We start from the raw sequence: 22472 nt of genomic DNA on the forward strand, positions 1-22472 counted from the left end.
TTGTTGCTGATTAGGATAGACCTCTCTCCATCTCTTCTTCTTTCTTTCCATTTATTCTGCACCTCCCCCTATTTCCTTCCTCCAAACCCTTTCCTCCAGCCCAGCCGCCTTCTTCCCTTTGTCCTAGTTCTCCTTGCCTTTCAGTAAGTAAGGAATTAAATAAGCCTCTATGGAGACAAAACCAAATGCAATAGCATCCCTTGCCTCCCTGGCTAGGATGTTGATGAAGTTAGTGAAGAGACATCTCCTTAGGATGCTGCTTTTATTTTATTATTTATTCCAGCATGCACCAGGTCAGGACTTTGGGAGCATCCTTGTAGCCACATGCATGCTGCAATAAAAAAGCTCACTGTGAAGTCCCAGAGCACCCACATACCCAGGCACCTGTCACCTGAAGTGACAATAACCTCCCCCCAGGCACTGCCCCACACACAGGAAAGGTGGGCGCTGACTAGCACCAAGGGCTCCCCATCACTCAGATGAGGCCCACCTGGAAACAGCAATAAAGAGGGGTCTAAGGTACCAGCCTCAGGATGTTTGTGTTTAGTAGGTAATGAAGGAACCTGAGGAGTAAATTAAAGAAGGAAAGATACAGAGGAAGGGTTTCTCTGCTTTACAGTGTGCTTGGCTGGAGCCATCCCTCGGTGCTGCTATCTTGTATCTGTGCCATCAGGGTAAATAAGCCTCCTCTTGTAAATGCTGACCTCAAGCTGTGTAGTAAATTCTGGTACCAGCCAAATCTGTGTTCAGTCGCTTGCAGCACTGTGTTCTTCTCAGTATGATGCTGCTGTATTGCTTTCACCACAAGCACCAAGCGCTGTTAGATGCTTTCCTTTGGGACTCAATTCCAGGTACAGTGCAGCATCTTGTCAAATTTTTTTATTGCTTGCTCTCACTCCTCACATTTCAAAAGCAGCAAAGTTTGCTGTTATGTGTTTTGCCATGTTTTTACTTCTGAGCCAACTTAATCTTTGTGTTTTCCTTTCTCTGTTAATCTCAGGATTAAGGAAAAGCTGTGAAAGTATGATTTGAGCTTTTAGAAATATTTTCCGCTTTAAAATAAAAGAAAAGAACAAATTAACCTGCAATGAGGAACCCTTTTTATTTAGAACTGAATTAATGAACTCCCACTGAAGATGGGCATGTTGGGCATTAATATATATATAATTATGCAAAACCACTGTTATGCCTCTAATGAAAATTAGATTCTACCACTGAGGCTGTGTTTGGTGATAGTGTATATCTTCATTTGTGCTATATTTATTCTTCTTTCCTAGCTGCATGACCTAGGATTACAGTTGCTATGGCGATAAGAGAGTTAGTGAAGGAAGGAGTGAAAGGTAAGTTTGTGTGTCTGCCTGTGCTGCGGGGGCTGGGGGGGGGGGGTGGGTGGCAATCTCTGTCCCCTGTGCTGCGTCTGCCTCCTGCTACTGCTGGCACTGAAAGGCTCTACTGCACAAGTGATGGTCATTTCTCAGTGACTCAGGGATGGGTGCTCAAGCAGCAGAGCAAATCGGGTTGGTTTTTCTCTTCCCAGCAGTGTGTGTGCATAACCAGGCCATGGGACTGTTTTAGTGAGGTGGGGAGCTGATCCTTTGTGTGCATCTTTGCTGCTGGCCTTGGAGGGGTTTAGAGGTGGATTCTGGGGCTACTGGGGACCAGAGTGAAAGCCTCCAACTACTCCTCCGCATTTGTTGAGATGGATTTGTGATCTCGTGTGCCCTGGGCTTGGGTCTGGAGGGGCTGAGCAGTTTTAAAAGATGTGTAGCTGTGATGAATTTGGCAGAGCTGGGTAAGCAGCTGACCTTGATGATCTTAAAGGTCTTTTCCAACCTAAGTGACTCTTTGGTTCTATGAGTAACAGCTTTGTCTCCCTTCAGCTGAGTTACATTACCAGCCCTCTTGCTGGGGTTTGCTTTGCTGCGGGAGACCAGCATTCCCCAAACCTTTCCAGAGCCAGTGCCACCTCCAGACCAGAACAATGGGCTCAGGAGTGCAGGACTTCTTTCAATAAGTAGTTGATGTGGAGGAGAGTCTGTCCTTGGTGCAGCTTTCTTTGTTGACAAAGAACACGTTTCCCTGAGCGCAGCTGCCCAGACCTCTGTATCTCTTTCAGCCTTAGCTTGCCCTGTATGTGTGGGAAGTGCTTCCCTGGCTTCCTGCCCACCTGTCCCATCCTGCTCTCTCTTTCTCTGCACCCCTCCATCAAAACTGCCATCACCATTTGCTTTAAGCTCCTGGAATGGAATGCTTACCATGGGAACTCAGGCTGGCCAGCCTTGGTAATGACAAGACTGATTCAGACAGATGTTTTTTTTTCCTTGAAATTGTCTATTTCAAAATAGCTGGACAGCTTCTTTTTGTCTTTTTTCCTGAAGGAGCAATGGCTGCTATCACCAACAACTTGAGAACTTTTTACCTGATCCTTCCAGAAGCAGTGCCTTAGACACTCTGTGCAGCTCTGGGTCATGTTCCTCTCTCAGAAACATTATGAATTAGCTAGTGAGTAAGTCTCAGACTCCACCAATTGGTTTCTTTAGCCTTGACTATCTCCTTGGACTTGCTAAACTTTTAATTAGGTATAGATTTTCCCCCAGAGGTCTCATAACGTTGTTTAACAAAAGACAAAAATGTTTTAAAAGAGTCTCTCCTCTTCTGCCCTGCCATGCTTTGCATTTTTCCCCAAGTGAACTCTAAGTGTTTGCAAATTATCAACAGTGCAACCACCTTAATGCAGGCAGACAGCGCTCTCTCACTCTCTTGGACAGGGGCAAGGAAAATGAGCTGTCTGACAGGGACAATCCTGTGCTTGTACTAGTCTGTCCCCTTGAGGAAAACTCTTCCAAGCCACTGAACTTTGCTGGGGTTCTCTTCATGCACAGTCACCCTCTCATCCACAACAATCAGCATCCATCAGCATCCACAGGCACAAAATGCCTGTGCTTACAGAGGACTCCACAGCTGGGGGAGAAAGTGGAAAAACCCCATGGGCAATCAATGCTCATTGGTGATTTAGAGAGCAGGGGGAGTTCTTGTCAGCATAAAGGTAAGGGTGGGAGCTTGAAGGATCTGTATCTTAGCCTGTTGAAGAGTTGCTGCCACCCTCTAATGGGGGAAAAGATATCTTTGTAGCAAGTGCTTTTCTAGCTCAAAAGCTGGGGAAGAGCTGGTACCCTTGCTCCTCCAGCAGTCTGTCTTCCTTCCAAACCCCAACATCATGGGGCTGAGGGCAGAACAAACCTGTGGGACTGCTTAGCAAAGTAAACTCGCTTGCATCTACTCCAAACCACAGGGCTCAGCAGAGCAGGTGCTCAGCTTTCCCTTGAGGACTGTTGTAAAGTGATGTTAAACGTAGCCTGGAGATCAGGAACGTGATTCTATGTGCACAGCCTGGAAAAGCAAGGAAGAATAGAGAGCTGTACAAGGGAATGTGCAGCTCAGACAGATGAGAAGGAGCAAAACAAGCTCTCTCACATTTTTGACTCCCCTTCCTGAGATGAGGAAAATGGGATTCTGTTGGGAATTCATCCTGGCTGAGTCCTGCTTCAGCTGTGCTGTATCTCAAGATGCCTTTGCACAATAGGTACAAGGCTCCGCAAGTGGAGCCAAGCAATAATGAGGGATGACTGTTCATCTAGTTTGGAGGTGTCAGTGAGGTTAAATCAGCCTTCACCCTCCATCAAAACTGCTTCTCCATGAAAGGTTTGGTCATTCTCATAGGACACTCCCTTCTGAGGGAACAAAATCACAGAAGATCCCATATGCAGGCTGGACACACTTTTTAGGGAAGTCTGCTGCCTTCCTGGGGCCCAGGTTAAAGATGTGGAGAGAAAGCTTCCTACCCTGATATGACTCTTGGATTTTCTTCCACTATTGATTTTTCAGGTAGGCAGAGATCAAGTTACAAACCCAAGGGCACTCAAGAGAGACGTTGGGGCCTTGGGACAGCTGGTTAAGGGACCAAGAGCACAAGTGGTGTCCTCATCTATCCTTCCAGTTGCAGGGAATGATGAGGGAAGAACTGGGAAAAGCCAGCAGATCAATACAAGCCTGCTGTCACTGGCAGAATGTTTGGATTTTGATCATGGATCAATTTACGTAATATCAGTCATGCTGGTGATAGACACAATACACCTGATTCAAAAGGGAGAAAGGATCTTTCCACAGGAGTTAATCAGACTTGTGGAAAGAGGTTTAAACTACCTTAATGATGGTGACAATAGGGTTGGGGTTTTATGGGTCAGAATCAAGGGGAAGGCCAAGAAGCCAAATAACTGCTATTTGTGCCTTGAGTGGGTGTTCACTTTGCTGGATGACCAACCTCAAAGCATGCTGGTGAATGGAATTGCATCCAACTGGTGGCCACTTATCAGTGGTGATCCACAGGGCTCAGTACTTGGGCCAGTCTTTAGAATCTTCACCAGTGCTCTGGACAAGGGGATTGAGTGCTCCCTCAGTCAGATTGCAGACAACACCAAGCTGGGCAGGAGTCTTGATCTGCTTGAGGGAGGAAAGCACTAGAGTGGGATCTGAGCAGGCTGGAAAAAAGGAGGCTCAGGAGAGATCTTGTTACTTTCTACAACTACCTGAAAGGAGGTCATGGTGAGATGGGGGTTGATCTCCCAAGTGACAAGAGAAAATGGCCCCAAGTGTGCCAGGGAAGGGGTTGATATGAAATGAGGAAAAATTTCTTCACCAAAAGGATTCTGAAGCACTGGACCAGGCTGCCCAGGGAAGTGGTTGAGTCACCATCCCTGGAGGTATTTAAGAGGCGTGTAGATGTTGCATTTAGGGACATGTTTTAGTGGTGGACTTGGCAGTGCTACATTAACAATTGGACTTGATGACCTTGGATGTCTTTTCCAACCTCATTGATTCTGTGATCTGTTACGAGATGAAGCTTGCCAAGCCATGATTTTGTTGCAGCCACTGTCTGAGGTGAAGGTGAATGCCCAGGAAAGGCAGATTTATTGTATGACCCCTGGGGTTTCTGGTTAATGCCTCAGGTTGCCTTCTAGTAGGGAAGTGTCAGATGATAAGCCCTTGGAGGGGAGGCATTAAGCCTCTCAGGCTTACTTGTGCTGTGGGTCCAGCCCAGGTCAGCAGTGTAACAAGTCATCAACACCGGGCTGAGATTTGGCACCATCTGACAGCTTTGGGCTTCGGTTTAGAGCTGTCAGTACCAGGTCAGAAAAATCAATACAGTATTAAGCAGTGTCTTCATCAGCCTCTGACTTTTGTACCTCCTCCCTTAGCCTTATGCAGGGCCGTATTGATGTGGGTGAGATGTGTGTACACACAAACTTGCAGTGCCTCAGCCAGCTGGGTATATACAGAGAGCTGGAGGCAGCCTGGGTACTGTCAGGCTGGCCTCTTCTCTGGACGAAAACCTTCTGGAAAAAAATCCCAACAGGTACTTTCATGATTTCTCCTCCTCTTCTTCTGTAAATATTCAAAATAGGTATTTAAAAGGGAGCAGCTGCAGTGGATGAACCCTGAGTTGTCATTGTCTTCTCAAGACATATTGGAGTCAACGCTCCAATATCCTTCCCCTCTCCCCAGCCCCCTGCCACCTCTGTGTGCTGCATCCTCATGCTGCCAGGGTTCCATAAAGAGCTTACAGACAGGGATGCAACAAACATATGCTGTGCCTGTAATCCCAGACGAGCTAGGTGCTTAAGGACAGAAACTGTTACCAGTAGGAGCAGTCGGACTGACGCAAAGTGTTCATGGGGAGGGGTTGAGCTGCCATCACAAGTTTGGCCTCTAGGAGGGAGGAGTGGGCAGTAGGGTCAGAAGAGGTTGCCTGACTTACATCTTCAGACATCAATGCAGCAGCATGTCTTCCTCACAGTCCTTGTGTTCAGTTCACACAAGTGCCTTCAAATGTAGGCAGGTCGCATTGAGGGCCAACAGGTAGCCAGGAACTGTGGATGGAGCTGTGAGGGTCCTGTGTTCTTGTTAGAGAGATGAAAGAGCTGGCAAATTCTCTTCATTGCAGGACAAAAGGAAATAGTGGCACTTGGGAGGATGGAGCTGGCTGATGAATTGCCCACCACCTTTGTAACTGCAGTGTTTGCAGGCAGGTTAGCAGCCACAGAACATATCAAAGAGGTGGCAGCTTGGGGCCTGTAGGTGTTTTGGCATTCTTGTTCTGTTTATTTCAAGACCCATGAGATGTTGTGATGTCCCTTTGCATCGATTGCCTGTACTCTCAGGTCATCCCAGGTCATCAAGTTTCTTCCTAGGCTCAGTTCTGGGCCAGCAGGGATATGGTGTCTCCTTACCCTCGTGGGATGACAGGGGGATACATGTTTAAGAGCTGCAGTGAGTTGCCAGGAAGGACAGGCTGATAATCTGTGTACTTGGTTTTGCATTTCTATTCCTTCTTAGCTGGCAGGAAAGAAGTTAGCTGAAACATCTTAACCTGTTGATTTTTATAGTGCATCCTTTTTCCTTATCATGTGGAGAGATGGGAAGAAGAAAGGGACGCAGGAAGGACAGATGGAAAATGAGATGAGGACTGCAGTCAGCTTTAGTCCTCTTTAAATAGCAGTTTACCAATAAGGGCAACTTCTGTGGCTCCATTGTGTCTCACGAATTTGTCTGTGATTTGAAGCACACAGATTGCTTTGAGTACTGCTTTGTTTTTAAAAAGTGGAGTAAAGTTAAATCCATGTGAAAGATGGAAAGCCTTTCTTAACCCCAAAATCAAGGGAGAGAGTTCAGAACAGCCTACCCTGCAATATAGTAATGTACCCTGTAACCCTTGTACTCACTGCTGGTAAGTGTTTGACACCCTGAGACTCCTGCTGAAAGCAAATAATTGGATGGATGTTGGGAGCATTTGGTATTTCTTTTCCTGTATCCTTTTCAAGCTCCTTTTGTCTTTGCTCTTTGGCTCTTATGTCTCAGGATAAATTCTAGTGGTGAGCTTTTCCAAAAGTGAGAGAGAAGCAGCATTTCAGCTCTCCCTATATCAACCTCTTTGGCATGCCTAAAATACAGCACCTTGTACAAAGGACATCTGATTAAATTAAAAGATGGCAAGCTTTGGAACCAAGCTCCAGATCATTGCTAAGTAAAAGTATGCTGTAAAACTAACTCACTGTTCCAGCAGACCACTGAAAGCAAGACCTCTGCAAGATCCATTTGTGCTGGATGTGTGAGAGCTGACTGAGAAAATCCAGATTTTTTGGAATATGTAATATTTACTGATATTATACTAGACTCTATGCTTCAGGTCCTTGGGCAATTCCTATGTACAAGAAGCCTGATAAGACTAACACAGAAGATTGATGCTTTTGCATTATTTACCTTCTCTGTAGCATCAGGCAGTGGTCACAGGAAGACCAAACTGTGTGAAGGGCTTGACTTGGGACAATAGAGCCATTCTTTGTCGGGGAGCTGCATCTTCTTCCCTTCCTCCTGCCTTCCTTGTGCCTTCCAGCGATGTTTACAGGAAGATGAACTGAACTGGAGGTTGGCTGATCCATGACAAGGTTTAGAGCTTCCTGTTACAGATGAGTGAGCAGCTCAGTCATCTTTAACAGGAAGCTCTAAATAGTAAATAGTAAATGTAGTAAATGTCACAGTAAATGGAGATTCCAAGGTTGCAACCAGGACCTCTGGTTGGATAATTTGTACATCTCCCCTTCAAGGGCAGGTTAGGGTGCCTGGAAAGGCAGGGGAAACCCTTTTTGGAGGTGGAAATGTTTTGTTTTGTTGTTTTTTTTTTTTTTTTTACTGTCTCTCAGCAGCTCTCTGGGAACCAGAAGCAGCTTCCATGCTGGGGTACCAGGGGCATTTCTGAGACAAGCTAAAACCCACCAGCTCAAAAAGCAAACCAAATAGCCTGTGCTTTGGGTTAGGGAAGACTGAAATAACTGAGTATCAGTTTGCTCCATTCGTGGGTCCTGAAAGGTGACTGTAATGATGTCACACTAGTGAGGACAGTGCAAGGTGGGGAAGAAGGGAGGGAAGGGAGATTTAGGGTGGTGAGAGCAGATATAACCTGGAGTAATGATGTGGGAAACAGAGCCTGCGGATCAGCAAGGGATTACTGCTTTATTAGCCTCTGGATTAGTGTCCCAGGGCCAGAGAGTGCAGAACAGACTGGATTGAATTATTCCATATCAGATGGTGCTGACGGACTCGTGTGTGTCCCAATAAGCTCCCTGGTTGAGGAGGTATTTTCTGTGTGCAAGGTGGTGTGCCATAGTAAATAGCTTGGACAGGGATGGCTTTTAGGAACAAGAAAACCAACATGGAGATGAGAAATTATGAGAGTACTTGGAAGTGAAGGAGTCATACAGCATTTTTTTTCCTTGAATTGGAAGGGCTCTCTTATTTCCAGATAAAGTCTCTCAAGACATAGCTGGAAATCTCCAGTCTTTGATTGCATTAGCTTTTATTCCAGCACCTTTCCATGTTCCTATTTATTCTTCAAAGGTGAATTCAGACTAGTCAAATCTACATTGACTACAGGTTTAAAATGTCTGGGGATATAATTTTAACCCCAGAAAACAGTCACCTTATTGATATATCTGTGAATGAGGAAGAGAAACAGACTGTGTAAAGGAAAGAGGGCAAATATACCTGCAGCTGTCCTGTAATTATGCTGTGATGTTGGAGGAGGCAACGACAGAGACGAAAGTGGCAGAAAGTGATACTGCTTCAGCAGGGCCTGCACCTCACTGGGAGCCAGTTCCTCAACAAACAGGAGTGTTGTGATGAAACAGCCCAAGTATCCCATTTCCTTCTTGCCACTAGCTATGCAACATTCTCAGGGAAAAAAACATGCAAAGTGGCTTGCCTGGGGAACCTCTGGTTGGGAGGAAGGATGAATAATACTTGGTGTTTCTACTGTCTTATATTTCTGCAATCCTCTGAGCCTGCTGAAAGTGTAAAGAGGCAAGGTGATACCTGTAAGAGGAGTTCTGGCTCCAGTGCTGTGATAGGCCATAAGAAGTGCAGTGTATTGTAAGATAAAGGAAATTCCCAATGCAGGGCTATTACCCTTGCTCTGTGAAATAGATTTAGGTTCTGCTGTATCACAGGTGATGTTACACTAATATTTTAAGCCTTTTTTTGCAAAGGAAAACATCTACATGGGAACCACTTATAACCAATGCACTTTGAGGCTTGAAATGGCAAATCACCAGAATTAGGGCTTTTCAGCAGAGCTGACTCCTCCAGACATCCATCATCAAAGGTTTCTGAATAAAATGCTGGACACTTGAATATATGAAATTTGTTATGATGCAAATATTTGAGAGCTGGGCACTTGGAGGCAGTGAGGAAAATGAAGAGCCACCTAAGAGCAAGGCTCCTGCCTGTAACGTGCATTTTGTGATGGAGAATGCAACAGAAATTTTCTATGTGAATAACACCAATTACCATCATAATTTTGGATGAGTGTGGTGGCCTGTCAGCAGCCTTTGTGCAGATTTCCAAGCACCAGAAGCTAGAGGGGGTCATGCACCTTAACTAGCTAATGTGATCCACAGCTGGGAATATAGTCCCACCTTCTCCACACAATCACACTGGAATATGAGGAACTTCATTCCCATCATGCTATTAACAACAGTATTTAGAGTAAAAGCAACCACATCCTGTAGCCTGACTGGCCTCTCTCTGAAACTCTACTGAGTGCTCCTGGCGCAACAGAAGTGTTAGAAGCAGTTTTGTGCTTGGGCTATGCTCAAACTGGCTCTTGAGAAATATTAAGCTTCACCAGGCTGCAGTGATTGATAATAAGCTTTGTGGACACTTTTGAGAGAATGCAGGTGATTCAGAAATGAATGTTGACAACTCACTGGGCATCACCTGGGCCATCTCTAAGGCTAGTAGAGACATTGTGCTGCCAGAGGTACTCTATTTCCATTTAGAAGTAAACTCAAAGGCTGGGTCATTAGTGATGCTGCGATATCTTCCCCATGAGTTTGAATGCAGTCTTCAATGTTCCTCTAAATTTCACCTAGCTAGAGTGGCATTATGCTGACTTGACATTTGTTCTGTAATCTAACTAGAACAGTTGCTTTTAATTTTCCTCTCTCTGACTTTGCCATATAGTTTTATTGTCTGTGGTTATACAACTTAGTTCTGAAGTGAAGCCAGCTATATTTCAGCTAGATGAATGATCCCTATATAATATGCATATATGGCTGCAAAGCGCTTTGAATAAAAGATGCTAAAAAACCACAAATTATTATTTTGCCTTTTCCTGGGTTTTGCTTTGTCACATGTTATTTAGTAGCTTTGCTGAGGTTCTGTCTCAATGCATTGCTGAATGAAGTGTTCTGAACAGATTTAGGACTGCTGGTGCATTTTATTAATTGCCTTTTACAGGTTGTTGTTCCGTCTGTTTTTAAACTCCTCATTTCACAGACATAATGAAAAACAAAAGTTTTAAACTGAAGTTTTAGCTATGAGGGCAGGGAGGGAAAGAAAGCTCAGCAAAATATTTGGCCAATCTTAAGCTCAGTGTTGGGGATGATGTCATACCAGAGACTCCTCACAGTGAGGGTTTAGGGTTCAGGAATAATAATAACTGAAAAGGAGCACAATGCACGGTGTCGCAGGAAGGACAGAATAAGCCAGTAACCCATCTGGGTCTCTGACAGCTTCTCAAAGAAGGTTTTGTAGACTGAGATTTGTTCTGACAGTAGTGTTTTGAAAATGTTTAGGACCCTTGCCATCACATTTCTTATAAGTCTGATTGCCTTATGTGACACATTCTCAGCTGTAAGTTGCTCCCACTTCATCACTCCAGTGATGTCTCATTGGTGTACGTCGGCAGAGGATTAGCCCTCTACTTCCAGCCACGTTGCCTTGAGCTGAGTTGGAATCTCACCACAAGTCATTATGAGCCTGATGAGAGTGTGCTGAAGAGAAGACATAGGCTTATCATAGGTTGTGGTGAGGACTGACCCAGTAAGTGGAACTCATTTATTTTGGATTTATTACTAATTCCAGTTTATCTGTATGAATTTTGTCTCAGCATACATTATCTTCTGAGACATAAAATCTTGTAGCTACTGAGACCTCTGTGCTACCCTTTGTAAGAATTGGGCTGATATTGGTTCTGATGTACTGGCCAGAACCATTGCACTCATACTTCCAGAATTCCCTTTGTAGATATTTAATACTCATCTCTGCTGCTTGTTGTAAGGTCACTGTGCAACACTTATGTGCTGCAGTGTTTTATCATAACTCAGGTATAAGACCTTCTCTGTAAAAGACCTTTTGAAATGTCCTTTGGTATCCATTAGTGTGAAATGTGCCATAGAAATGTAAATCATGTCACTGGCTGCCAAGGAGCACCTGGCCTTCAAAGAGTGTCCTGCTGCATTACTGAGAAGGGGGAAGAGGGGGCCAGCAGGGCAAGGCAGAGGAGAAACTGATTTTTCTTTTCACTTAAAGGACTCTTACTGGAGAATGGCATAGTTGGTGTTATGAAACAACAGAGAGCTAGAGTTTGAAAATTTTATGATGCAGTTTTTGATGCCGTTTAGTCAATTGCCAGGTTGCAAAGTTCAGACTGGGGCATCTCTTAACTCATGCTAGAATACTCTGAGTCATCTCTGTAATAAGTTTTAAAAAGACATATGAATTTTTTGTAAATTTTATATTATCTTCATCCAGTCTGAACTCCAACTTATGCTGTTCACCCAAGAAATGTTATTAGTGAGTGAGTCTTTGTGTTGACAAGCTGCATCTTTTCCTATTGGTATCCTATTCACATTCTTTCACCATATTTTAATTTTTGGCTGACTTTAGGTCAGGTGGGTAAATTTGCTTCTTAGTGCTTCAAGGATTTCAGTGCAATATTAATTTCATCAATATGAACTGCTACAGCCTACGGCAAGTCTGGCCATCACAAGGATCATGAACTGAGGATATTTGCTATGTGGTCCCAGAAAATAAATCCTAATCTTCTAGGCTAGACACAGGCTTCAGGCTGTCCTTAGGCTAAAGGAAATATGTTCAAGTCTTGCTAAATGGAGCGTTTCCCAGTGACATTGGGAAAGCAGAGTGGACTACTCTGCCTTTATATCATGTATGTCTCGAACCTACCAGTGCATGCATGTCACTCAGGAAATGTGCAGGTCTTTAGGCAAGAATTCTGATTCATTCAGCCTTGTAAATGTCTCCCTAATGGAGTTTGCTTGAAGCCATATGACCTTGAAAGTGGGAGCTCCTAAAAACGTACTGCCTAATGTCTAACAGTTAAACTAATATAGATGGGGACAAGTGCGCACTACACTATGAATGAGGGTTGGTCACCCCATTAAAACTCAAGCTTATCGGAGAAGGAGCCTTTTCCCTTGGCAGAATTGTTTTCCAGCAATATTAGGCATGTCCATCTTACAAGAAGATGTCACAGCTGAGAGAGGATTTGAAAATATTATTCTTGCTCACATATGTGAAGCATGTTGTATAACGATTTTGGTGCATCTGCAGTGTTTACTCATTGATAAAGCTACAGAGATTATTTAGCAAAGACTGTTACACTCTTGCTAATATTGTATGTGCTTCTAATATGTCAAGTGCTATTAAACAAGTCTGGTGTTGTCAGAGTCTAATTTTTATGAGAGCTGCAACGAGATATTGCTAATCATGTGTAGTATAATCCTTCCTTGTCAGGAGAACATATTGTGTCTCTGAAGTAAACATTCCTGAAAAAGTGGAATACTGTCTTTTACTTTCTCGCAGCCTGTTGGCCCTTATGACTGCCCAACTGCAAGTGTGCTTGTGCATGCAGCATGGAGAATTGGCAATGCCTATGTGGTAATGATTTTAACTAGCTTTACTTCCAATTTTGAAGCCTTCTAAATCCCCTCAGTAACAAAGTCCATTCTCTTGATTTTGTTTGTGTGATATGTGGCCAATAAACCATATTTCTGGCAATTGAAAGCTCTTTTGATGAAAGGAAACCCTAATATTAACTGTACTGTTTGTGTTTTGCAAATGCTTCTTTCTGAGGCTCTATCTGAAAAGCGATTTGGCCTAGAAGTTCAGTTTTGCAAGAATTCTTGATAATATGCTGGCATGAAGCGTGACTTCAGATCAACTTAGGAAATGGGTTTTTTTAAGCATTTGCCAAGGCCTCTTCAAATTTTTGTAATACTGACTGCAGACCTTAAAGGCAGAATTTTTCAGAGCATCTGGCACTTTCCTAACTTTTCTCATCCTTACCTGCTTAGCTTTCCACAGAGCAAACTCTGGACAACAGCAAAGCCTCCTTCAAGACCCTATCCAGAAATTGTTCCTTGGGCTGGTGGTTCTGGACTATTGAAGAGGGAGTGATGTTCTCAAACCATATAAACCCTGCCTCTTGGTTTGCAGAGTGGGCAGTTGTTCAAGCTGCACTCTTGCAGACAGATTATATTGCAGTAGCTGAACACTTGGGTCCAAAGTGGTTATGTGTTCTCCTAACACTGCCTGTGAATTTGGGGAGCTCTTGCTGAGCCCTTCTCCCTTGACAGGGGACTACTGCACTCTAGCCAAGAAGTAGTGGAGTTTGTAAACAATCTTAGCCCAGTTTTACATTCAATGGAAAAATTAATGTCTAATTGCAGATTTCTCTAGATCTCTAAACTCATTTCCTGCACATAATATCTCTGCAAAGTAGATTCAGGAAAATGTTCCTTTTGCTTTAACAATCTCATAAAAAACTTCAACTTGGTACAACAATTCTTCAACAACTGTACAATGGTACAAGGACCAGCACAAGGGTCTGAAATGGCATGAAAATCATGTTTTTTACTATGTGTGTTATTAACAGGCTATCTTGTTGGTGTTGCTAGATCACAAAAGCAATGTTATTTTTAAAAGGGAAGCCATACTGCAAGGAAAAAGAAATTTTCCTTTCCCTCTCATGCACCAGCTTCTAGCCAGAAATATATTGGCTAAACTGGAGAAAGAGTGCTAGGGGAGTTTCGACTAAGAGAAAGTATGAGGATGTAAAGATTGTATTCTGTATCTCTTGTGCCTCAGATGTTGCCCTTCACAGCATTGCTTTGTGTCCCCTGCAGCTGTGCTCTGAGCTTGACTCAGAAGCTGCTGAAAGCAGCCTGGAGTATTCTTTCTCTTAATAAGAGCTGAAGCATATCCAGCCTGCTTTTCTCTTGCTTTCCCTACCTCTCCTTCCAGCAGAGAAAACATGAAATTGAGTGGGTCTTCTTCCCTGCACAATGCCCTGCAGCCTTCGTTGGATCTTGCTGCTTAGCCCACTCACACCAGTACTACAGTTTAGATGCAGGAACAGTTTTGTGGTATGACATGTGAGCCAAGGCCTGGGACTGCAGGTGTCCCCATGTCCAGAAACAAGAGGACATCCCCACAGCAGTGTCTGCATTCTGCTCCTTGCCCATGTTCCTGCTGGGCTGTGCTCAGTCAGTCACCGGGGACTCCAGCACAGCCACCTCGCAGCACGTCGATGTGCCCGCCGTAACAGGGCTGAGGCTCCTCTAGGCAGTGGCAGGAAGCCCAGCTGCAGCCCACAGAGGCGTGCCCCAGGTAGATTAAACCACAGGCAGGAAATATCTGCGAGGAGAGCACGGAGGCGCAGCCGTGGCCGCAGGCGTCCCGGTAGCTGTCGCCTCTGTGGAAGCCAGGCCTGCATGGGTGGCAGTCACGTCCCGGCTGCAGGCCCAGAGGAGCAGGGAGCTGAGCAGCCTGAGCCCCATCTGCACCTATCGGTGAGAGCAGTGTCGGCTGGGCCCAAGGCAGGGAGGTTTGTGCCAGTCTGACCTGCTGCTGTCCCCTCCTTGGGGATGGCATTGTCACTGTCATTGTCGGCTGGCTGATTGCTGACGGCTCATTGCAGCAGGCAGCGTGTTGCATGGCGCAGCACAGTGCTTTGAGGCCAGACGTTGGGAAAGACGGCTCCTAAGGGGAGATCATCATTGTTGGCACAGCGTGGGCTGTAAAAATGTCAGTGGAATAAGTGGCCAAAACACGGTGGAAAAACATAAATTTTTCTCCAGTTCTTTGCCAGGAGATGATATGATTCTTCTAGTGTGGGCTGCCCTTTGAGAGAGGGTGACATCAGAGGCCTGAAGATTTGGCCATGGTTCTCCTCTTTGCTGAAGGACACCCATCTGTGTTGCTCTTGGACCTATTCTTTCAGCTCCACTCATCTCCAGCGTATACAATGAGATAACTTCCCACATGGAAGTGCTTCATCAGCCTAAATTCAGTGATGCCAGTAATGGCACAGAGATGATGGAGGGCATCAAAAGAACGTGATTGAGTCACCAAAATTTGTGTAGCACAGGGGAGTTTAAGGGAAAATCACTGTTACACTTCTCTCTCTGGTCTGAATTCATTCAGATGGGTATGTTATGGCACAATTGTGTGTGTATATATATATTTATGTCTTTATATGTATATTTATCATTTATTTCAACAATGAGGAAAAATGAACAATGTAGCTGGCTATATCTAGTGTAGAAATCTATAGGTTTCTGTCCTTTTTGCAAAGAACTTTAGATTTTTATTTTCTTCCCCAGAATGTAGCTAGTGGCAATATTCCTCTTGTCATTTAATCACAAAGAAATCTTCTGTTTTGCTTAGTAATTGAAATTGGCATTTTTGCTTTTGCTGCTCACAGGCACTGCACCACAGGAATCAATATAATATCTGACAGTAACAATTGATTTGCAAGCAGTTGCCCCCACACTGAGGATTTCAGGCCTCAGGGATCAAACACCTTGAGAGAAGAGTAAAGTCACTTTAAATTGAGAATTACCACAAGTGTAACTTCATTATACTGTAACTTTTGCACCATCCCAGCAGCACCTTGAGAGGTCCCATGCTTGTTGCTTTGGTGCTGAGAGCTGAGGAGCATAAGGCAGGCAGACTCTCAGTGTACACAGGCACAACGTAGGCAGCAGCTGGCTGGAGGTGAACCTGGGCTCAGTGCTGGGCTGCTTCGCTCTAGGAGTTGTACCTCAGTGAGCTGGCAGGTACAGGACAGTCCAACCTCCAAAGAAAGACTGAAAGGGGTTAAGAAAAAGTTTCTTCAGTTGTGTTCTTTTACTGAAACCATATGCAAGGGTCCATCAGCAATATGATCCTTAACTGTTATTAATGAACGAATGTCAGTGTGAAGGTCATTAGATTTACAGATGCTGGTTCCTTCCTCCTTCATGCTGGCAGCAGCTTTCTCTGATGAAATGTGCAGCACATAGCCTTTCATTAAATTTCTGTTTCTTTTCTCAATGGGATTGCAGTAGATTACAGCATTTGGTGGTATACTCCAGGCTTCTTTAAACTGGCGGGGGGGAGTCATGGATAAACGAAAGGTGGAAAAAGCCCAAAATGCTACCATAGATGTCTAGATCAAACTAGGTAATGCTTCTACTGTTTTCAGCACTTCCAATCTGAGATATTCCTTGCACGCTGTTCTTTTACATATATTGGTACTATGCAACGTGGCCTCTTCAGATGAAGAAGCAGGGATTAATGAGCCACAGAGAAACTCTAATTTGTCTGGGTTAGAGGAAATTAGTTTTGTTTAGACCATTAACATAATTAATCTTGAGACTAGAAGTGTTCATCTAGTATTGCAGACTCACTGGGCTTTTTCAGAAGTTGTAGCCCAACACTATTAAATGAGAATTTCAAAATATGTTATATTTCAAAACGTGATCTCTGTTCTTTGAAAGTATTTAGAAGTTATGTATGTTCTGCAGTTATGTAGAAAAAAAAATATGCCATTGCTCTAATAATTTGTCCCAGTATAGTGTCTTGAGGGACTCCAAACTGGTCAGTTCCTCTGAGAGCTCCAAATCAAGGGCTGCATATAAGGTTTACTATGTTAAGGACAGAAGGGAAGAAAAACCCTCAGGTAACTTGCAGAGCTGTAATACTTGGTTGGCTCTATCCCATCACACTGTCTGGGGAAACATTTATGCCTTTTAACATTTTCTCTCTTCCCCATTGCTAAGTCTTTTATCCCTCGTAATAAAAATGAGCTGAAGTCAGACCATGGGAATAATTTCTGGGCAACAGAAGGGGACTGCTATGAATCTCAGAAAGTACTCATAGTGACTAAACTGCTGCATGTAAGGGACAAAGAGTTATGGTATACAAGCTTCTTGTCCAGTTAGGGAAAGCCATTTTCCTTGCATTTTGTGGGGAAATAACTGGCTTGGAGGAAAACTAGAAAAAGAAAAAAGTGGGGCTAATCAGAGAGGGTCCATATCTACCCCATGAGACTCCTAAGTATGGGTATATTGTGCGCCTGTTTCTGTAGTTTTGCACCTCCAACCATGGAATAGTTTTCCTTCCTTACTCTTCTTGAGATTGGGATCAATGCAATACAGTTAGTTCAGCTTGCAACCAGCTTGGCTTAAAAAAATTCTGTTTCAAGAATTCTACGGTTACAAAACTATCTGAAAAGATATAAAATATTAAGGCACTGGTGTTAAAATGAGTGTGCAGACTGCTGCTGCTATGGGAAAAAGCATTTGCAAAAATGATATTGGGATATAGCTTGTGTTGGTCTTTGATTTAGTTTGAGGGAATTCAGAAACTTCTGGAAACATTTTTTAATGTGGAGCCGCTAACCAAACTCATTCTAGCAATTTTCCAAAATGGAGAGTTGTGCTTTATTGTGGGAGGCGGCCTCCCACACTTTATAACCTTAGAAATAGGGTTTTATTTCCATCTCTTTGAGAGGAATGGGAGGAGCAGCTTTCCTTCTGACATTTACTTTAATTCATAAAAATTACAGACCTCTGCCAAAATATCCTAAATTGTGGAGGAGATGGAAAATGGGTCATGGAGAAAGATTAATGTCGAGCAAAAATATTTGCCAGTAGTTTTATATGAGAAGGGGAAAACTGTGTATGCTGCAGAAGAACTGTCTGGCTGTGGGGTTTTTTTGCACAACTACATCTGGCTTGTTGCTTTAATAGAGAATGAAGAGAGGGGGGTAGAATCAGGATAATTATCTTTGTGCTTGTTTGCTCTTCATCTTTTATGTATCATTAGATCCCCATGTCCTGCCTTGTTACTTGAATTTATTTTGGCCATCTTTTTGTTCAGGGAGAGGGGGAGGCCAAATCCTCATCAGACATACCTTCCACAGGGGTCATATCTTATAGATGACAAAAGCTTTAGGCAACACACTAGCAGTGGCCTCAGCAGAAACCTTGGAGCTGTTCTTCTCAGTGGAAGGAGGGAACTCTCACAGGCTTTCAGATGGAGTTTTGTAACCTGCAGGGTGGAGTGTGTGATTTGACAGAGGTGGAGCTGCTCCACCAGCTGGTGACAGCTGTGGGATTGAGGGCCTGTCGCTGGAGAGCAATGACACATTCATCTCTTAAGGGTAGCCTGAGGGTATCAGAATAAGGGAAAGAGGGTTGAGAGTTAAATGGGAGCTGCTGTCAGCAAAAGTGCCTAGAGATTTAATGAGGATTTGGTTTCTGTTTCCCAGAGCAGCTATTCACCTACAGGGAAAAAAAAAAAAAAAAAAAAAATCCTCAAAAAGTCTAGGCACAATAGTCTCACTTGTCACAATGTGCCACACTGACCTTGGCACAGTCCCAGGCTTGATGTTGGCCTCACTTATGTCCCAGAAAGAGCTTACCCAGCCCACAGCATACTAAACAGCAGCAAATCGAGGTACAGATTTACAGGCAGAGCAGATGCTGGCTTCAGGAGTCACGTATGATTTCCTCTCCCTCTCCACCTGTGAGTTCTATCTCCTACACCACTCCTATGAGCACTGCCTTGCAACCCAATGACAAGATTACACTGAGGACTAACTGTGCAAGTGGGAACACCACCTTTATATCCTTCCTCTGCCTCCTAGGGCCAGCTGGGGATGTGTTCAGCCTCTTAGCTAATTAATTATGCTGGCTTGAAAGAACCCTTCAGTCATTTATTACTGTTCAGAATATTTCTTCTTTGGGATGCAGGAGGGTGTCTGAAAGAGGTGTAATTCCCTGCCTGTGAAGGAATGCAATGATGTCTCTTTTAGACAAGTTTTATGGCTCCTTTTCACCAGGAGACATGACAGAGTCTTTGGGGGCAGTGATCTGCCCTTGTCACACTGCAATGTGCTGATTAAAGATAACGGTGCATAACAAGGCACTGGTCTGACTCGCGTGAGAAAGCAGATCAGATGTAATCATTTTGTGAGATTATGTTAAGTATTTTTATTATTATATTATGCCTATTAAAATAATATTCATAATTTAAATAGAAATCCATTTCTTAATTTCAAAGATTTAAACTGTCACCTTGGCCTTTGCCAGCAAGCAATATTGACTTTTTGACTGTGTACTTCCAAGTGCCAGTAATGATACAGGATGCTTTATTTTTTTTTTAACAGTCTATTTAAGACAAAAGCTTCTCTTCTATTGTAATGGCTTCTCTTTTATTCTGGGTATGTACAGAATTTTCTTGCTGGCAGTAATGTCTCTCTACTGGTATAAAGTGCATCTTTCAGCATCTTCAGAGTGGCCACTCTCCCTAGGATGCTCTGAAATTATTTTCTGCATGCTGCAGAACAGCTATGTGGAGGATATGAAAATTTATCTGGCAGAGTGCCCTCTCCTCCAGCAGCACGAGTGCTCTGAGTGCCACTGCCATTCCCCAGTGGTGAATGATGCTGTGGTGTGGCAAGGAGAAAGCAAGAGGCAGTTTCTGAGCTCAGCTAACAAAACAAAGGCATTTTTTTGTTTTCATGTCAGTCTAAGAACATCTCTCTCACTTTGCCAAATTCAAAACTATCATTTTGAACATTTTCAATCCTTAATGTCTAGAAATAACTAAGATTTGAATTCCCTCAAGGACAGAGCGGTCTGCAGCAAGGAAAGGCTTGTTGTGTCCCCGATGAAGCTGCTTATGTAGTATCAGTAACTGAAGAGGTTTGTGTTTGTGATTGGTAAGCCAGAGCCTTTGCATAGAGTTAAAACCATCTAAGTGCACACAAATGCATCACCTGATTTTGAAATGCTCTGTTAAAGATTATTGTTACTAATTTTCATTATCAGATTTTAACCTTTACTGAAAAGACCTACTGTTGAAAAAATTATTATTTAAATTATAATGATTATTTAAACCCTGGACAGCCTGAACTGTCTTGAAGCAACTTAGCATATTCAATATTGTACTCACCTGGGGAGATGGTAAGAATTGCCTGCAGCACAAAAGGGGGGATGCTGGTAACAGACACTAAACTGTGAAGGGCTAATGTTGTTGGCTGAGCTAGCAGAGAATGCTCATCCAGCAAGCCCTAGGAAGTAGACTGGCAGTGGGCAGATTTAAGAAATCCATGTAGCATTGACTGTGTAAACTCCTCTTGCCCTAGAGAAAGATAGAGATTTGCCAGATGCCTGCACGCTGTCCCAAGAGGAAGGAGTTGGCTTTAGAATTGCTTTGCTCGCTAAAGCGTTTCCAGAGATTGAGAGGCATTGAATGATATAGGCTAGATGGTCTTCACAGAAGCTTTGCTACTGTGTGGAAAAGGTCCCTGACTTTATGGAAATTGTGGCATCTTTTGGCACTGGCCACCAGGGATCGAGCGAGACAGGTTGTGTCTTTCTTTTGCTTGCTAACTAACTGTTTCTTGGAAAGAGGATTCAGGGTGACATAGGAAGCTGGGTTTGAGGCAATATTATCTACTTTTCTGTTTAAACCCCCTACTTGAGAAGTAGCTTGGTTTGTCTCTGAAGGGCAGGAAGTGGCACCTGCAAGGCAGCAAATGAAAATATTGTCACAGAAAGGGAATGTGTCACAGGTGGGGTGTGGGAATGTTTTAATCATGTGGGTCAGAGTATAAATGTCTCAACATAAAAATGATCATGTATTTTGATGTAATTTGCTAATAGGATTGTGCCAGAAGTACATCTGACCTGACAAACCAGACAACCAGCTAGCTCCATTACTGCTCAGGGACTTTCTCAGATAGAGCTGGTGCTTTTAGATATGGTGATACTGATTAGATTATTTCTCACACATGTGTTCAGTCACTTTTTGCATTTAGGTAAACTTCTGGTGTTCATAGCATGCTTTGGCAAGCAGTTCCACAGATCATCTATGCCTTACTGAAAGGGCTACTGTTTGGGATTTTTTTAATGTTACTTTTGTTTGCTTTCGTATTCAAGTCATTACTTATTATTTTACCTGTGGGGTCTGATGCTTCTCTCTAGCTTTCACAGTTCTGTTACATGACTCTGGGGATAGCTTGGGGTGGGGACAATGACACATCAGAACACGATGCAAAATGTGGGCGCACCATAAATGTGTACAGGTGCATAACAATGATCCCCTTTGGTCTCTGTTCCGTTCCTAATTGGTCATGCCATTAAATTTACTTCCTAGCCACTCATGAGCAATGAATTCATGTTTCCACCGTTCTCTTATGATGCTAAGACTTGTGTCAAAGGGGTGATTGTCAAAACTACTCACAGTGTGTGTAAAGTTGTTGGTTTTCCTCAGGGGGGTGCTTCACCTACACTGCACCCCCTCTGCCTTTTTATAACACTTCTGTTCAGTATTTTGGCAGTTCTTTGTGGTCAGTCTTTGTCGTTAATAATCTGATTAATTTATGCTTCTCAGAAAAGTCTGTCATTACATGATATGGTTTTTTCCTAGATCATTTCTGTATATGAGGAGTAGGACATATCCCAGTGCAGATTCCAAAAGGACTTTTTTGGTGATCCCTTTCTTTTCTTCTGCCTGTTATATATCATTTGAGGACTGTTATGCCATGGCAGGTAACATTTTTAAAGAATCTTAGCTGAAGGTCTTGTTGAATTCCTTTATATTTCTGGAGGAGGAAGATTTAAGATTCCCACAGCAAGCGTCTGCTCCAGCTGTGCCACGCCACAACTGGTCTAAAACTGACTGCCCTCAAGTAGTTCTTTGGAACAATTTAAGGGAAACTGAAATGAACAGCAAATTGCAATCACTATAGCAAATTGCACAGAAGTATAAGTTGCTAAATCTGGGTTTATTTTCCATTAATAGAGTATCAAGAATAAAAAAGAGTTTCTGTTTTGTTATTCTGGTACTGGATTACCTAAGAAAAATGAGATTTAATATTGCAATTCATTGAGATTTAATATTACAATCAGAAGGACAGTCCTTCTGATGTACTTAAATGGGGAGAGGTGTCTCATCTGTAAATATTCTCTGCTAAACTATCTTAACTAATCAGGCAATAGCGTTTACATGGCTATAATCTTAAATTTATGCTTATTCTATGCATTCAGAATGAGTTCTGCCTGCTAAGGTATTAAACTCAAAAGAGTTTTGTTTCCTTACTGATATGATCAGTCTGAAATTTTAAAAAAGCATTGTTGAATCATGACCGGGGTGATCAGAGGATAAAGCCTGACCTGCTGATAAACCATATGGTACTGTATTATATTATAATGATGTCACTCCCTTCCCCCTACACACACCGTGACTGTTAAGGACTCATCTCTTAATACTAAGTGAACCCA

At 43.3% G+C, this 22472-nt stretch overlaps 1 protein-coding gene across 3 annotated transcripts in view; it reads left to right on the forward strand.

Annotated features, from left to right (window-relative positions):
• The first annotated feature begins 438 nt into the window (after positions 1 to 438).
• The window catches only part of GRAP2 (GRB2 related adaptor protein 2), a 96815-nt gene continuing 74781 nt past the window's right edge, over positions 439 to 22472 (forward strand). Inside the window, exons 1-3 of one of the 3 annotated variants that reach the window (XM_068191314.1) lie at positions 442 to 692; positions 778 to 851; positions 1278 to 1340. The gene's annotated coding sequence lies outside the window, so the exon portion shown is untranslated. Of the gene's footprint in view, positions 852 to 1277; positions 1341 to 22472 lie in introns of all 3 variants that reach the window. The other 2 variants (XM_068191318.1, XM_068191315.1) reach the window with 2 other exon arrangements.

Source organism: Anomalospiza imberbis, chromosome 5, assembly GCF_031753505.1.
Source record: "Anomalospiza imberbis isolate Cuckoo-Finch-1a 21T00152 chromosome 5, ASM3175350v1, whole genome shotgun sequence".
NCBI lineage: Eukaryota > Metazoa > Chordata > Aves > Passeriformes > Viduidae > Anomalospiza > Anomalospiza imberbis.